The sequence below is a fragment of the Giraffa tippelskirchi genome, chromosome 12, assembly GCF_054371585.1.
Source record: "Giraffa tippelskirchi isolate mGirTip1 chromosome 12, T2T-mGirTip1v1.2.pri, whole genome shotgun sequence".
Lineage (NCBI taxonomy): Eukaryota > Metazoa > Chordata > Mammalia > Artiodactyla > Giraffidae > Giraffa > Giraffa tippelskirchi.
The window spans coordinates 51,534,673-51,553,360 of NC_137286.1; the positions used below are offsets into that span (position 1 = coordinate 51,534,673).

The 18,688-nt window shown below is 46.7% G+C and overlaps 1 protein-coding gene across 5 annotated transcripts in view; it reads left to right on the forward strand.

The window, feature by feature from the left end:
- The window catches only part of SLCO3A1 (solute carrier organic anion transporter family member 3A1), a 359,594-nt gene that overhangs the window by 96,824 nt on the left and 244,082 nt on the right, over positions 1–18,688 (forward strand). The window lies entirely within an intron of this gene.

The window sequence follows — 18,688 nt, forward strand, 5'->3', positions numbered from 1 at the left end:
ACTGGACCTTCAGGGAAGTCCCAGGCGTGTCCTTTTAAGAAATCCTGTTTCACTCCTGTTGGAGATAATCAAGCAAATAATCCGTGAGCATTAAACTTCCTAATTTCAAGTCAGGATGGGAGATTAGGCTCCCCAGCTTGCTGTCTGCGGTGGTGGGCGGCTCCCCTGGGAGAACGCTGTGCTGGGCCCTGAGCTCAGCATTGCTCTCATATTTCCTCATTTTATCTTTTCATGACCATTTTATAGCATAGGAAACTGAGGCTCCAGAGAATAAAGGACCTTGTCTGAAGTCTTATCTCTTGATATGTGAGTGATAAGATTTGAACATAATGTCTACTGTTTGTGTCTGGCCCCAGAATTTAGATTTTCTAGAATAACCAATTTCTTTTTTTTATTATGGGAAATTTGAGACATATCCAAAAGGAGAAAGTATAGTTGGATGAACCTGTGTGCCGATGGCGCAGTCATTATCAAAACGTGACCTTTCTTCTTTCATCTCTACTCCCACCTGGTCTCCCCTCTCCTTGATTATTTCAGATGTATTGTTTCAAAAATTTTCAGATGTATGTATCACTTTTGGGTAACTAGTATTTCTCAAAGATGAGAACTCTCTAAAAACCTAATCACAATATCATTGTCATGCCTTGGAAATTAATAACAGTTGCTTAATATCAATAGATACTACTCTGTATTCAAATTTCTTCACTCCTCTCAGATAAAAGTGTTTAATCAGATCCCCAAAGCTCTGTGCTTTGCAATTTTTTGCCTTGTCTCTTAAGTATCTGTTTATCTCTAGGTTTTTCTCTCTTTCCTCTTGCCAGATAAAGAAACTGTATCATTTCTCCTACAGTTTTGTGCAGTCTGGGTGGTTCTTTTTAACACCTTCTTCTGTCTCCTACTTGCATTTCTTGTAAGTTGATTGTTAGAGCTAGAGGGCTGATCAGATTCAGGTTAATTTTTGTGTGTGTGTGCCAAAAATACTTCTCAGTGGTGATGTGTACTTCCTTTATAAGACATGTGGTCTGGTCTGCTCTATGGTGTTGACAGCCATAGTTGATCATGGTCTTAATTGTGGTAACATTTGAATTCTAGCATTCCTTCTTCATTTTCTATTAAAAGAGAGTTCCTTATTTCAACCATTTTATTATCCTGAGATGAAGGTGAAAGTGTTGGTTGCTCAGTCCTGTCTGACTCTTTGCAATCCCATGGACTGTAGCCCGCCTGGCTCCTCTGTCCATGGAATTCTCCAGACAAAAATACTGGAATGGGTTGCTGTTCCCTTCTCCAGGGGACCTTCCCAACCTAGGGATCAAACCCAGATCTCTCCCGCATTGTAGACACATTCTTTACCTTCTGACCCACCAGGGAAGCCCTGAGAAGGTATTGCAATAAGAAAAGCAGGAACCTTTTGGACGTAGTTCTAATGTGTTCCTGTGGAGGCTTCCCCACACCCGCAAGACTTTCTGGTGTCCATGAGATCAACTCACCTCTGACCCTGTCTGTCTGGAGATAGAATGAGATTCTCAGGTAAAGGACTCAGTCCTGCAAAACCTCCTTCCATTTCAGATGTCATTTGTAAGCCCAGATTGTCACCTGGGCATCTAACTGAAGCATATAAAGCATAGGTTCCTCTGACCCTGTGGTTAGGTTCCATTCATTTGCTGGAGTGGCTCGTAGAGCTCAGGAAGAACCGTTTACTCACTGGATTACTGATGTTTTATACAAGGATGTTAAAGGCTCCGCATCAGCAACCAGGTGAAGAGATGCACAGGGCGAGGTCTGACAGAGGAGCTTGGGGCCCAGCATAGGGAAGCCTTGCGGTTCCCAGACTCAGGAGCTCCCTGAAACAAGGGACCAAAATGCTGTCCTCTGGGGCTTTTATGGAGCTTCGTTACATAGTCATAATTGACTAAATCATTTGCCAATGTCACTGATTCAGCCTCAAGCCCCTCTCTTCTCCCCAGAAATCAGGGGGTGGGATTGAAAGTTTTAACCTTCTAATTGGGATTTAAGTTTCAACCTTCTGATCAGACATCACAGGGTTGGTTCTCCTGGCCCCACCTGTGGTGGGATCAGTAGTCATTGACATAAACCCATGGTGATGGAATAGGGCTCCTTATGAATAACAAGACACCTATTTTCACCTTTGTGGCCCTATATATGGGGTTGGCCAAAAAGTCAGTTCCTTCGGGTTTTTCTATAACATCTTATAGAAAACCCAAACAAAAATTTTGGTTAACCCAATATAAGAATATACACAGACACACACACAGATACACAGACAGACACAGACACACACACACACACCCCTTACAGCTTCCAAGGTGGTGCATTGCTAAAGAATCCTCCTCTCAGTGCAGGAGACTGGTTCAATCCCTAGGTCAGGAAGATCCCCTGGAGAAAGAAATGGCAACCCATTCCATTGTTCTTGCCTGGAGAATCCCATGGTCAGAGGAGCCTGGCAGCCTCCAGTCCTGAGATCACAAAGAGTTAGACATGACTGAGCACATGTGCATGTATACTTCTTATAAATCATAATATTACAATGATGATAAAAATTTCACTAATCAGATTTTTTTCTAGCTCTTTTTGTCTTTAAAGCATGTCCTCTTGGGGTATATAGTTATATTACTATGTTTAAAAATCATTGACATTGGCTTCTCTCTTTGTGGTTAGGACTCTAATTCAATGAGCAGTTAAACTTATCCCATGTTGCTTTTGATTTTTATAGATTACTTCTTAAGACATAAGTTTTTATAATTATGTAAACTACATGGTTTCAAAGTCAAATCTACAAAACAGGAATATTCTGAGAATCCTAGCTTTTAAACCAGTCATTGCTATCTGTACCTTCCCTCACCTTTACAGTAGCCACCTATTTGTTTGTTTGGAGTTTTTATTTTTCTGTATTAAAAATGTTACCAAATGCACTAACATATTAATATCTCCCTTTTCTTGAATAAAAGGTAGCTATTATATACGTTTTCCTCCACATGACTTTCCTTGACAATATAGGCTGTAAATAAAGGAACAGGGCATTAGGTGAAGAATTATGATAATTAACATTATATAGAGACATAGAATCATTGAATTTTGAGAGCTGGTGGGGTAACAGCAAATACCGCTGTGGCATTTACTCTGTGCTATGCCCTGTTCTAAGTGCTTCGCATAAACTCACTCGCTAGTTCTCATAACAGTCATCCTCTGGAGTATGTACTAGTGCTGTCCCCATTCTGCAGATGAAGAAACTGAGGCGTGGGGAAGTGCGTTAGATGACTTGCTCAAAGTCTCAGAGCTGGTGTCTGCTCTCATACACCACACTTTGCTTTAGAATTGCACGAGTCTGGTTTTGTGGTTTTAATGAGTACGGAAGTTATAACCCCTGAGCAATTAATAGTCGGACTGCCCATGTGCCTTGTCCCTAGATTTCTTTCTTTCTTTTTCAAATGGTCACTACTTTGCCTGGAGCTCCTTGTTGAGTCTAGAATTTGCTGTTATTTGAGTCTAAATGTTATAATGTTAAAAGCTAAAACTTGGCCTGTTGTTACTCCATGGGTGCTCACTCCTGCTACAATAATCTGCATGTCGTCGCTGTTCCCTTTGTCTTGTCAGTAGCACAGGGGTGACTGGGAGGGCGTGATGGATAGGTAGATGTCTGCTCCTGTGGGGAGTTGCGTTCCAGGAGAGGAACACTGCATTTGAGGAATCCACTGCTTTTCTAGCAGACAGTAAGCAAGCCTGTTCTGTCTTAAGGGGGCAGTTCTCTCCTTTGCAAGATTGCTTGCTGAAAAATGGCCTTGCCTTCGTCTCACACACACAAGTTGTGGAGGAGCTCAGAGTATCAAGGGCTGCTTCTCTCAATACTTATTTTTCTTTTAATATTCATTTATGTTGGCTGCCTCGGGTCTTAGTTGAGGCGTACCGGCTCTCTGGTTGTGGTGCTCAGGCTTAGGTGCTCTGTGGCATCTGAGAGCCTAGTTTCCTGACCAGGGATCTGACCTGCATCCCTGGCATTACGAGGCGAATTCCTAATCACTGGGCAGGGAAGTCCCCTCGCTACTTCTTCATACCTGTCTTATTCGCTTTAAAATGGTTAAATGGGCACCCTGTACCATTTTTTTTGACAAACTACTGCTTTTTAAGATATCTGCCAATATTCCCTGACATAGTAACTCCAGGTTTTGTAGTTATCACTCTCACTATAGTAAAAACAAGAACCCAGGGAGATCTCTTTAGAAAGACACCCTGAACAAATTACCAACACTTGCCACATTGCAAACCTATGGCTTTTCTTTATTTGTAACATAACATTTTGAAACCAGCCAGAGGCATGAGGTTGACAAGCATCGATCAGCTTCATTGCTGTATCATAGGTTTCTTTATTCCCTTTCTTTTTCCTGGTTGAACTTCTTTCCAGTGTTGAGCCAAGTTTGTCTCAGCCATGATTTTTTATAATTCTGTACATTACGGCTCTGTCCAAGACTGTGATTATAACCTCACCTTTTCGTAGTAATACCTTGAGCTTTGAATGAGAGCTCTCTTAGGGGGTGGTCTTCTCTAGCAGGTTGGCATCCTCGGGGAATTTCCTGATTCAGGTGTTTATATTAAATAAGGAATATTAAGGGTCTAAGCCTTGCACCTTTGAGGGAGAGAAGTGGTCTGATTAGTTAGAGAAGAAAAGGCAATGTAATGAACTTTTTGTCAGTGTGCTTATCAACTCTGATCCATTGAGGGATCAGAGACCTGAGAACATTAAAAAAAAAAAAAAACAGATCCTGGGTTGGGGGCAGGGGAGAAGTGAGGCCAATGAGGGCAAAGGTCATTCTTGCCACACAGTAGCCCTTACCTTCACGTGAGCCCACTCTTATTAGCTATGAGGATGGAATCTCTTCAACCAGCTGGATTATGAAGTCAAGTATGTGAGATGTGGGTAAGCCTTAGCCTCCTCTCTCCTGAATTTTAATTTAGTCTCAAGTCTAGGGGTGAAGGGCGGGTGATTTTGGGGGTTGCTGGTGTGGGGGAGGAGGAGAGGGCTTCTCACTCCCTTCCTGGGGGTGCTGAGGGAGTGCTTCACATGACGGCGCACCGGACCTGTTACTGAACGGCGCTCAGCGCCTGTACGTAGCCTGCCTTTTAGGAGCTTTCATGCTTCTTGCTGGAAGGATCTGTTGTTTGACCAGCCTCCGTGGGTTATTTAAGAACCTTCAAACTGTTTCAGGGACGTCCCACCACAATTAGCCTGGGGAACATACGCTAATTGGGAATATAAAGCTCATTATTAAAGTTTTCACAGGCCTGAATAGAGAGAATAAAGCCCTGCTACTTAGCAAACCACTGAGCACAGGATGCAGGTGGCTGAGGGATCGCACTGCCAGCTCTCCATCCTGGCTCTCTATTGCTCCCGAGCTCTGTGACTCAGTTTCCCCCATGGTGCGATAATACCGTTTCTCCTAATCGCAACGTTGCGACGATCATGGACGTGACATGAAAATGCACCATCACTAGCAGGTGGTAAGAGCTCAGTGCATTACTAAGCGCAGGACAGAATGTCTGCACAAGCCTGATCTCCCAGTTTTTACCTGGCTTCTAGGTTTAAACTATAGTCGATTTTTTCCTAAATATGGCCTGCAGCTGCACTGTCCAGTATGACACCCACTAGCCACACCTGGCCATTTATCTCTTTCATTTTTATTTCTTTTCAAAGTATTTTTTAATATGTATATTTATTTGGCTGCTCCGGGTCTTGGTTGCAGCACGCAGGCTCTTCAGTCTTTGCTGTGACGAGTGGGAGCTTACAGTTGACATGGGAACTCTTAGCTGTGGCATGTGGGCTTTAGTTCCCTGGCGAGGGATTGAACCCAGGTCCCCTGCATCGGGGAAGTGGAGTCTCAGCCACTGGACCACCAGGAAGTCCCCACCTGTGGCTATTTAAATGAATTCAAGCCAACTAAAATTAAAGATGCGATTTTTCAATTGCACTGGCTGGATTTCTTTTCTTATTTTTTGACTACATTATGTGACATGCAGGATCTTAGCTCCCCCCACCAGGGATCAAACCTGTGTCCGCTGCATCAGGAGCATGGAGTCTTAACCTAGGAACCACCAGGGAAATCCCACTGTCTGAATTTCAGGATGCAAGAGCCACATGTGGCTTCTGGTTCCTGTTTTGGAACGTGTAGGCTATTGAACATTTCTTCTATGGCATCAGGTTCTTTCAGACAGCTCTGGGCTGGAGGGTTTAAAACCCCGAGGGGTTTGATGACATTACAATGACTGTTTAATTTTGGAAGTTTTTTCCTGGCACTATTCCTCTTTCTATGTCCTTTCCTGCAGATAGAGGAGAATGTGCTGCTGCTGCTGCTAAGTCGCGTCAGTCGTGTCCGACTCTGTGCGACCCCATAGACAGCAGCCCACCAGGCTCCCCCATCCCTGGGATTCTCCAGGCAAGAATACTGGAGTGGGTTGCCATTTCCTTCTCCAATGCATGAAAGTGAAAAGTGAGAGTGAAGTCACTCAGTCGTGTCCGACTCTTAGCGACCCCATGGACTGCAGCCTACCAGACTCCTCCATCCATGGGATTTTCCAGGCAAGAGTACTGGAGTGGGTCGCCAGTGGAGAATGTAGGTAGTGCCGATACGGGACGGTACAGGCTATTTCCATGGCTGCTGGGATAAAGAAGCCCTTGCAGATCAAGTTGAGGAGGAGGAAGCTTCTCCAAGGTGAAGGTTAGGGCTGTCCTCGGAGGTGGTGAGGGTTGTTGCCTTTCAGCCCCACAGCCCCTGCGATGGTCACAGAGGCCGCGTCTCCCCCTTTGGCCACAGGGCCCAAGATGTTCTCGAGTTCCCACGTTCCATTCTGTTTCCCTCATGGGCACCTTGTGTCCCAATTTGTGTCCCTAAAATAAGGTCACTGTGATTGTGGGACACCAAAGGCCTTTCATTCATTTGCTGAGTATGGATAATTAATATTGACCCAACTCCGCTCTCAGAGTCCACATAGAAGGAAAGTCAGTCCTGGAAGGGGGTCGGAGAGTCAGGACGCCTCTATCTCTGTTTCCCCTGGGTTTCATCTCCATGAGAAGACTATGGCTGCATTTTGTAGGTAAATAACCTGCTGTCATCCCAGCTGATGATGTAAATGGAAACCACCCACTTACATTACGGTATGTTTTCTGCTTATGAGCTCTTGAGGGCTCATGAGATGTGACATTAATAAGGCCTCTGCTCTACTGACGTTTCTCTGCCTTTCCTAGGAGCATGGAGCACAAGGAAAGCGCTCTCTAGGTGCTGGCCCTGTGGGGAACAAGGGCTGGAGCTAGAAATTATGACTGTACCCTGCTCTTGGAGGAAGGTGGTCTCTCTGAAGGCAGCCTAGTGAAGGGGATTTCCGAGCTGCATTGTTAAGAAGAGGAGGGAGGCTGGTAAACTGGGGGAAAGAGAAGAAGGGAAGGGGGCATTCAGGAAGAACAGATTGCACAAAGTTTTAATTTGAGACGGTGAGTAACTTATCAGAACAATTCCACTTCCAAGATAGGCAGTCCTGGGTAAGTTACTTGACCTCAGTTTTCACATCTGTAGAATGGGAGTGCAGTTAGTAATAGTACCCACTTCATCAGGCTGTTCTGAAGATGAGTAGGTTAATTCAGAGTGTCACCTGGCTCAGAGTAAGCACTTGAAAACCAGCTGTCACTATAATTATCTTTCTTCCTTTTCCTAGTATTTTTATCATTATTAAAAGAGAAATAGGCTTTGATGTTGAATTCAGATGTCAGTTTCGCCACTGATCCTGTGCAAACTACTGCCGCTTTCTGAGCCTAAATTTATTCATCTTTAAAATGTGGAGAATATCATCTGTGTTATGAGACTTCTTGCACAGTTTAAATGAAATACTGAAGTTCAAATGAAATACTGTCTATAAAATGCTAGAACATGGCCAGGAAAATAGCAGGGCCTCAATAACCTTCCTTTCCTTCTGTCCTTCTCTTCCTACCAACTTTCCTGGTAGTCCTAGGGTAACCCATTTAGTTGAAAAATGATGGGATGATATGGCATTTGAGGAAAATTAATCCAGCAGCTGTGTGTAGGATGGATTAGCTCATGTGCAACACTGCAGCTTAAATAGAAAATGAAAACATGGCTTTTTGGTATCTAGGTATTTGTGTCATAGTTACAAGATGATTTCTTCTATGATTCCAGTAGTTCTTCCTAGGTGCCAAGGTGCTCTAGATGTTTGACATATATTTACTGATTTAACCCTTTTAAGACAAGCATAAGAAGTAGGAGTGTTGTTCCCATTTTACAGATAAGGAAACTGAGGCCAGAGCAATTAACTTGCCCACAATCACCCAGCTAGTATGTGGTGTTGCAGGCATTTGCACCCTCATCCACAGACCCCAGAATTGACAGCCTCAGTGGTTGGCAGTTCTAGATTTGGTCAGGGACTGCCATTTTCAATTTAGTAATCTTACAGTTCAGAGGCACAGAGGGATAGATGAGAGAGTTAGCAGAGAAAGAAAGCAGAGTTAGGTCACCAGTAGCTTTTAGCCTTCTCTGGAGGAGCTGGGCAAAGAGGGCAGGCCTGGAGGTTTCCTAAACTTAGGCCATGATGCTGTCCCGCCTCTAGGCGAAACCTTGGCCTGGCGCCTGCCCTCTTCCGGAAAGTGCCTTGGGCAATGCGGAGGGGAATGTGGCCCTGCAGCGGGACTCCCCACTGCCCAGCTCTGCAGGCCACACGGTCTCCCCCACAGCTCTGCAGAGGGCCAGCCCTCCCACTCCCCACTTGTTCTCTGGCCTGGAGAAGGCAGTGGATGCTGGCTGCAGTCCTCCTGCCCGCTCCACACGTCTTGGTGAAAGGAGCCTATCATGGGACCTCCACGCAGACATGTGAGCTGGTGGAACCAGAGAAGGTGCCAGGCTGCTGCCCCTTCTCCCCCATCCAGCGTCCTAGCCCAGACCTGGTACTCCTAGGCCTCCTTCCTGCTTCTTCCATCCCACCTGCACACCTCTCCCAGGACCTCTCCCCAGCTGTAAAGGCATCAGCAGCCCCCAGAATCCACAGGGTGCTGCCCAGAACCTTGCCACCCTCCCGCTAGTGTGTTACTGAGCCCTCCCCGTGGGCCACTGATTTAAGCACAGAGAGGTCGAGTCATTTGCCCAAGGTCACACAGCTGGAGGGTAGCAGCAGCAGGCAAGCCTTGAGCCTCAGTGGCCTGGGTCTGGGGCGCATGTTCCAGCCCTCAGGAACGTAGAGCACTTTCTGCGGTTCAGGGAATTGCAACAGGGTCATTCAAGAGCATTGCTCTGGTACCTCTTGGCCCCCGGCAGACACGTGGACGCATGCTCACATGGTCTTGTGAGCCTCCTCAGCCTTCCTGGCTGTGTTTGCATTGGTGCACCTGTGGGTATTCTTCAAAGCTCAGGGTCTCCTTTGGCAACCCAGAGAGCCTCCTAGGCCCAGACACCCCCATGCCAGCCAGTGTTTTGTACTGAGTAAACCTCATTTTCTATGGGGTGACCTGAGAAAATATCCTGACTGCCACCTCTCAGGCTTGTTTTTGCCACTTTCTGACTGGCCCCGCCCCCTCTGGCAGCTAGAGAACATCTGGGCAGGCCTGCTAAATGTTAATGAGGGATCCGGCCTGGGAGGGCCCCCTGGACCTCTGGCCTCCGGCTTTGCCATCCTGCCGGTTTACCAGAGTGATTTATTGACAAGGAGGCAGAGGTGGAGGGTGGGAGGAAAACGCCCTTTTAAACTGAGGGCTGGTTTTGCCTGCATTAATGTGCAAGCCTACAGCCATGCAATTAAAGGTCGTTAGGCAGCCACAATGCAAAATTAATTCTGCAGGCTCACCCCCCACCCCTCCTTCCCTTGCATGACTGTGGGCAAAACTGCTCCAGGGCAGGGAGAAAGCAGGCGGGTTCCACTGGTCCCGGTGAGAAGGTTGAACTGTTCTCTTGGGAAGAGACTGAGAGCTTGCTCTGGGTTGTGTGTGTGTGTGAGGGGGGTGTTGTTATTTAGTCACTAAGTCCTGTCGGACTCTTTTGTGACCCCCATGGACCGTAGCCTGCTAGGCTCTTCTGTCGGTGAGATTTCCCAGGCAAGAATACTTGTGGGAAAACAGCAGGTTGCCGTTTCCTTCTCCAGGTCATCTTCCTGAGCCAAGAATCGAACCTGGGTCTTCTGTATCAGCTTACTGTTTTCTGTAGCAGCTGCATGATTCCCCTGCTTGATGAATGATGAAATGGAGGCCCACTGGGAGGCTTTAGCAGGACAGCAGAGCCCTGATGGAGGAGGAGATGGCAGCCCACTCCAAGCTTCTCGCCTGGGAAATCCCATGGAGAGAGGAGCCTGGCGGGCTACAGTCCATGGGGTTGCAAAGAGTCGGACGTGACTGAGTGATGGGCATACACAGATACAGGGCCCTGAGGGAGAAAGAGATGACTCGGATGTGTCGTCCTGCCTCCACCCCCACCCCAGCTAGGCCGTGGCTCTGCCTCCCCCCTCCTAGGCCAACTCTGGCTGGGCACCCATGGCATGGTTCTCTCCGCTTGCCTCTTTAGGCCTAAGGGCTGAGGACAGTCTCCCACCGTTGCTCATCCTGGGTGGGGGTGCTCCTTGGTGGGCTCTTGGCTGTGGCCTCACCACTGCAAACCGTCATTCACTGTGTGCTCTTCGGGGGAAAGCTGGGAGTGTAACTGTGACACGCGCACCCTCTCTGACCACCCACGGTGGCCTTGGGCATGTTGCACAACCTTACTGTGCCTCAGTTTCCCTCATCCGTGAAATGCCTCCTTTGGGTTGTTGATAGGCCATGTTGATATACCTGAGGGGCTTAGGAAGCCCTACGGAAGCATTGCTATTATTGTTATGATTTCCGTGTCCTTGTGCAAGGTCCCTCTTAAGACTCTAAAGCTGGCTGAGGCCTCTGGGGCCTTCCTGTGAGAGTGTGAGCCCCACAGGCTTTCAGCAGCTCCAGGTTTCTGAGCTGCGGAGCCAGAAGGACAAGGCGGATCTGTATTATCCGGGAGGCTTGAGAGATGTCCCCTGAAGAGATGAAGTGCTGGGTGTGCTGGCTGCCCCGGCTTCTGGCGAGCCCTCCTCTTGGTACCAGCAGCTGCCCAGCTGGGCTCCGAGTGGCTTTGGCTTTGGCACTCACCTACTCGTGACCTTCCTGAATCAATAGTTATTGATAAGAGGCCAGTTAAGAAATTTAGACAAAGCTTTATTGGGGCGCCTGCTGCAGCAAGGGGGAGTGAAAACAAGTAACAGGTTCCCTTGCCGACTCGCTCCCCAAGCAGGGGGCAACCTGGTTCCTAATATGGGGGGAGGGCAGAGGTGTGCCCAGTGATCTGGCCAGAGGGCTGGCTTGTGGGGTTTGCCCACCCCTTTGGTGAGGGGGTGTGCATAGTACCTTGTTTTTGCTCCCAACACCTGTTTGCTCCTGGCTCTTTAGAAGGGGCGCTTGGATTTCTGGTCTTTTCGTGTCTTGTCCATAACTTGCTCCACCTGCACATGCACGCAGCTGCACTTATTTTTAGTCCCTTATAGTTTCTTTGCATTTTGTTGCTCCAGGAGATGTTTTTCCAGATGCAAGCACTGCAACCCAGAGTCCCAGGTCCCCGAGGTTAGATCCCAGCCTCCCTCACTACCGGGTCCCTTTGGAGCCTTATCCCTCCACCTGGCCCTTGGCAAGCAGACAGGACACAGTGAAGTCCTGGAGGGTCTGAATATCTGAAGCGGGGGATTCGGCGGTTGCTTCTTTACCCATGAGGTGTCCTTTGCGGGGAAGCCCTCCTTGAGATCTGGACCCTCGAGTCACTTGTGAAGCAGTGTGAGGGGTGGGGGGCTGTCCAGCCAAGCAGAACTGATGATGGCCATCCTGAGATGAGGCGTACACACACACACACGTGTGCAAAGAAACATCACACTTGCCTGAAACTTTCTAAATTCATATTTTAATATGTGAATGAGTAAAATCTCCTTCCTACATTCCTATTTTAACCATTCTCCTATATTTTCTATCAGAGAAAGTGAAAATGTTATTCCCTCAGTCCTGTTGGATTCTTTGGGACCCCTTGGACTGTAGCCCACCAGGGCTCCTCTGTCCATGGGATTCTCCAGGCAACAATACTGGAGTGGGTGGCCATTCCCTTCTCCAGGGGATCTCCCCAACCCAGGGATTGAACCCGAGTCTGGATTGGGAAGATCCCCTGGAGAAGGGAAGAGCAAGTACTCAGGCCCTTATTGAATTATCTGGACAATTTATATTCTGCTATAGACTTTGTACTTTCTTTATTCTATGTGGTTGGCTCTGGACTGTAGGGCCCTGGAATCGTGGAGTCGACATTTTAGTAAGGAAGAGCTCACAGTGACTGAGTGCATAAGTAAGTAGGCAGACGATAATTACAAGCTGTGTGTGAATGCTGCGGGAGGGTAGCACCAGCACTGCAGGAAGAGTGTGTGCAAAGGCCCTGTTACTGTGTGTGACAAAGGACGAGAAAACTGGCGTGGCAGGTGAGCGGGAGGGGTATGGGGAGCTGACACCGAGGGAGCTGGAGAGGGGACTGCAGGGCCCTGTAGGAGACAGTGAGGCGTCAGAGTGTAGCTTTCATTTTCAGGGTTTACATAGGAGTGATGTGATGATCTGATGTTTGCTGCTGAGTGAATGGCTGATGGGTAATAATTAGGAGACTGTTGCAGCAGTTGGGGTAAAAGGTCATCATAGCCTGGAAGACCAGGCTGCGCTGTGGGGGCAGTGATAGACTCAGATGGCCTTGGCGGAGTTTTTTTTTTTTTTTTTTTTTTTATTTAGTATAGTTGATTTACAATGTTGTGTTAGTTTCAGGTGTATGAAAGTGATTTGGATATATATATGTGTGTGTATTTTTTTTTCTATTACAGGCCATTATAAAATATTGAATATTGTTCCTTATGCTATACAGCAGGCCCTTGTTTACCTGTTTTATATACAGTAGTGTGTATCTATTAATCCCAAACTCCTAATTTATCCCTCCTGCTCCCTTTTCCCCTTTGGATAACTGTAGTTAAGTTTGTTTTCTATGTCCACGAGTCTTGTTTCTATTCTGTAAATAAGTTCATTTGTATCATTTTTTTTTTTTTTAGATTCCACATAGAATAGATATCATATGGTATTTGTCTTTCTCTGACTTCACTTAGTGTGATAATCTTTGGGTCTGTGACAGATTTTTGAAGATGAGTTATTAGGAGTTCCTGATGGATTGTGGTGAGGAGCAGGGAAAGATTGTAGAGAGAAAGAGAAAAGTCCAGGATAACTCTAGAGTTTCTGGCTTCCTCAAACACCTCATCTCTTTCTCCTGTTATCTTGGTTAAGAATTATCTGACATTTTCTTTAAACGTGTAAATATCCCTCGGTGAGGGTAAAGGTAGGGGTCAGGCAGCGCTGTGCACTAGCTCACGGTCACGGGTTCAGTGTGGGCCTCTTTCTCCAGATGCAAGTCCCCGGGTCACCTTGGGTCCCTGGCCCATGAGGGCAGGCCTTTTGTCATCTAAGAACTGAGAAGACGTCAAGATCACTTGTTTAACTTCTTCTATATAAAGTTAGAGGGGCTTCCCTGGTGGCTCAGTGGTAAAGAATCCACTTGCAATGCAGGAGATGTGGGTTCAGTCCCTGGGTTAGAATGATCCTCTCCAGAAGGAAATGGCAACCCACTCCCGTATTTCTGCCTGGAGAATCTCATGGACAGAGGAGCCTGGTGGGCTACAGTCAGTGGGATCGCAATGAGTCAGACATGACCTCGCAACTGAACAGCAACGTACAAACTTAAGCACCTTGTCTGGTTTCATACAGCTGGTCAGTCTGCATTCTCGCCAGAGATATCAGTCCTGGGCAGCTGGCGGGACCAGTTACACCCCTGCCGGTAGTTCCCAGCCACCCTTGGTTCCGGGCAGCACGTTAGCACCGTCGAGGAGCACTCAAGGTCATGTTGGACAGAAACACCCTTTGGGGTTCATGGCTAATGGGAGAGACTGGAAAGTCATTGGTGCTGGTGAGTCACTCAGACACATTCATCTCTACCCAGGTCTGAGGGGAAGAAGCCTTAAGTATGTTTACGTATGGAAACTTCCGGGCACAGCTGGCCCTTTCCAGAGGCAAAACAAGGCTTTATAGCAAAATCTGTGCACTCCCCCTCTTATCTCTTCCTCTAATGAGGAAGCTTCCTTCATTATATTGAAATAATAGCTTAGGAAATAAAAGTGTCTTCTACCTGGTAAACCTATTCAAGAGAAAGGTCATATAAGAAACTTCAAAAAAAAAAAAGAAAGAATGAAAAGACAGTGAGTGGCCTCCATTTACATGGACAGAGAAAGAGGACAAATTATGTGGACCCAAGAGCCTGAGATGACAAAGCAAAGATACAAATTCACCGGTAGTGTCAAGAACTGAGATGTTGAATCACTTTGCCCTGCAGCAGAAAATAACACATTGTAAGTCAGCTATACTTCAATTACAAAAATTAAAAGAGCTGACATATCAAATGGTCCAATCAGTCATGATATATGAAAAGGATGGAATATTTTGAAGGTATTAAAGATCATAGTCTGAAAACTATAGTGTTACATTCAAATGCGTATGGTAGATGATCAAGTGAAATACAGACTCCAAAACTATAGTACAGGGTGGGTATATAGTAGTGCACTTAAGGAAAAGGACTTTAAAGAATTTACCATTTCCCGCCCACCCCACCAACCCCGCATGTCTCTAATGGAGGGTTTTTTTGTTTTTACATTAAAAAAAGAGAATGCAACTGGGACCCATTTTCCCCAGTTTAGTTTTAATGCTCAAAGGCCAAGGAGAGCAAGACAATGGCCTGAGTTGTCAAAATTCTCCTCTAAGGGAGGATTGGTACCCATCCTTCGGGAAACATTCAGCAGTTGACAAGAACTTGTCACCGTGGAGTGGTAAAGCCGGGGAATGACAGGTGACTTCAAGGTGGGGTCTGCCAATGGGCGTCTGTGGGGTGTGCTCCATCCCCAGCGCCACACTGCAGGATACAGCCCACGGGAAGCACAGCGGTGTGCCTCTGAGTGGTGGGACCACCCACAGGGTGTCATGCCAGGGGCAATGCTGTGCACGCTGACCTTTGGTCTTGTGCATTTTCTCTCTGGACCTCTGGTGGGGCTGTGGAGGGCAGCATGACAGGGCACAGGAAGCCTGGCTCTTTAGAAATAGCCGTGCTTACCCCTCCTGGGACCTTCCTCCTGGTGCAAAGAATAAGACCCTCTCCTTGCCAAGCCTGGCCATGTCAGAAGGCCCAGTGGCAGAAAGGGATGCTTGCCTCTCCTCAGCAAGAGCGGATTGTCTTTAACCTGGAAGTCCAATTTGTACGCAGGCCTTTCTGTGAAATCCTGAGGATTCTCAGGCCTCGCCACTCCTGAATGTGTTTCTGTAGCTTTGGTATGGCTGCAGCTGGCCGAGTTAGCATCCTTCAGCTTTGTGCCCACAGGGAGCCAGGTTGCCTGGACGCCCTGCATCTCTTCTTCCCTTTCTTCCCTGCTGCAGGACTGTCTGTGGTAGCCCTTTGTATGGATATACATATTTTGTCTGTTCATTCATCAGTCAATGGATATTTGAATTGTTGCTAGTTTTTGGCTACTACAGTGCTGCTCTGAACACATATGTATGATTTCCAGGTTCACTTCAGCTCAGTCATGTCCGACTTTTTGCGACCCCATGGACTGCAGCACGCCAGCCTTCCCCGTTCATCACCAGCTCCCAGAGCTTACTCAAACTCATGTCCATTGAGTCAGTGATGCCATCCAACCATCTCATCCTCTGTTGTTCCCTTCTCCTCCCGCCTTCAGTCTTTCCCAGCATCAGGGTCTTTTCCAATGAGTCAGTTCTTTGCATCAGGTGACCAAAGTATTGGAGTTTCAGCTTCAGCATCGGTCCTTCCAATGAATATTCAGGACTGATTTCCTTTAGGATGGACTGGTTGGATCTCCTTGCAGTCCAAGGAACTCTCAAGAGTCTTCTCCAACACAACAGTTCAAAAGCATCAATTCTTCGGCACTCAGCTTTCTTTACAGTCCTACTCTCACATCCTTATGTGACTACTAGTAAAACCATAGCTTTGACTAGACTGACCTTTGATGGCAAAGTAATGTCTGTGCTTTTTAATATGCTGTCTAGTTTGGTCATAACCTTCCTTCCAAGGAGTAAGCGTCTTTTAATCTCATGGCTGCAGTCACCATCTGCAGTGATTTTGGAGCCCCCCAAAATAAAGTCTCTCACTGTTTCCGTTGTTTCCCCATCTATTTGCCATGAAGTGATGGGACCAGATGCCATGATCTTGGTTTTCTGAATGTTGAGTTTTAAGCCAACTTTTTCACCCTCCTCTTTCACTTTCATCAAGAGGCTCTAGTTCTTCTTCACTTTCTGCCATAAGGGTGGTGTCATTTGCATGTCTGAGGTTATTGATATTTCTCCTGGCAATCTTGATTCCAGCTTGTACTTCATCCAGCCCAGCATTTTGCATGATGTACTCTGCATATAAGTTAAATAAGCAGGGTGACAATATACAGCCTTGACGTACTCCTTTCCCAATTTGGAACATGTCTGCTGTTCTATGTCCATTTCTGACTGTTGCTTCTTGACCTGCATGCAGATTTCTCAGGCGGACATAAATTTTCTTTTATTTATTATTTTGACTGCACTGGGTCTTTGTTGTGGAGCATAGGCTTTCTCTCTATGTGCCGCTCGTGAGCTTAATTGCCCTGCGGCATGTGGGATCTTAGTTCCCTGTTGCTGCTGCTGCTGCTAAGTCACTTCAGTCGTGTCCGACTCTGTGCGACCCCATAGACGGCAGCCCTCCAGGCTTCCCCGTCCCTGGGATTCTCCAGGCAAGAACACTGGAGTGGGTTGCCATTTCCCTCTCCAATGCGTGAAAGGGAAAAGTGAAAGTGAAGTCACTCAGTCATGTCTGACTCCTAGTGACCCCATGGACTGCAGCCTACCAGGCTCCTCCATCCATGGGATTTTCCAGGCAGTTACTAGAGTGGGGTGCCATCGCCCTCTCCCTTAGTTCCCTGACCAGAGATCAAACCTGTGTCCCCTAGCATTGGAAGGCGATTCTTAACTACTGGACCACCAGGAAAGTCCTTTAACATATATTTTCAATTCTCATGGGTATATCCTCACACGTGGAACTACTGGATTATATAATTGTGTATAACATTTTGAGGAATTGCCAAACACTCTCCCAAAGCCATTGCACCATTTTACATTTCTACCAAGGTTCCAGTTTCTGACAACTTTGTGAACACTTGTTATAATCTTTTTGATTGTAGCCATGCTAGTGAAGGTGGTGTGAAGTGGTTTTAATTTGCATTACCCTTATGCCTAATGATGTAGAGCTTCATTTTCATGTGCTTATTGGTCATTTGTGTATATTCTTTGGAGATATGTCTGTTCAGATCCTGTGCCTGTTTTTAAATTGTTATCTATCTTTTTATTGCTGCGTCATTAAGAGTTCTTTATATTTTCTGCTTACTAGACCCTGACCAGATACATACTTTGCAAGTATTTTCTCTCATTCTCTGGTTGTCTTAAGTATACATTTGTACTAGTGCCTTTCACCAGAATTTTGAGCTGTTGGTCGCCACAAAGGCTAGTGCTCAGATACTCCAGCAGCAAACAATTACATCTTTGTATCGCTAGCATTTTACCCAGCACTTGGCATGAAATAAGTACCAGCGATTCGAGTAAATAAATGCATAGTTTTCCTTTGCCACTTTCCAAGGATAAAAATGGATCTGGGTAAGGCAGGTGGAAATGGATAATAAATCGCCGAGCAAAACCACAGAAGCAAGAGATGCACGTTTGCACACTCAGGCCTCTTGTATGTGGATATCATTTTCAAGATCAATGAAGGGGAAGGATGGACTGCAGTGCTGGGCTTGCACCTGCATTTCTGATGCAGTAAATATACTTCTCTGAGATCAATAGGGCAACTCTGCACAGCTCTGTAAACGTGGTGTAATTATCTCAGTGAGAATTATAGTTGTCACCTATTGATTGCATCCTCTCGGCAAGTATTTGCAGATTTCCTCCTGCCCCCACACCGCTCCACCCCAGCTCCAAGATCTAATTCTCAGTGATCTCCTCCCAAACGGCTGGGTTCAGGAGTCAAGAAGGGGTAAAATCCAGCAAGGCAGATGCCAGCTCTCCTGTTACCATCACCTTGGTCAGGGAAGAGGCAGCTGGGAGGGTCTCAGATTTAGGGGAAAAGGGGCCCAGTGTCACACAGAGAAATGGAATCAAAGAATCCAAAGAAATGGGTAGGCGTCAGCCACAGGAGGGTCTGTGTCTCGCAATCAGCTGGAGAGAGAGGGATTTCTCATTCTGCAGATAAGACCTGGAGAGAGATCTAATCCTAGAAAGAGATCACATTCCATAATCCTAGAAAGATGTCCCAGGCCATCCCTGTAGAGGAAGACATCTATTTATAAAGTTGCTAAATGTCAGATAAACTGTCATCTTAGAAAGTATAAGTCACACACTCATTCACAAATTTTTTCATGCATTGAGTGAACACTTGTTGAGCTCATGGCTGTCCCAGGAAGGGCCTTGCCGGGGGTGTGGAGAAGAGTCAGGGACAAACTGTCCTCCTGGAGCTTGTATCCTGCGAAACCCAGGCAAGGAGGCAGA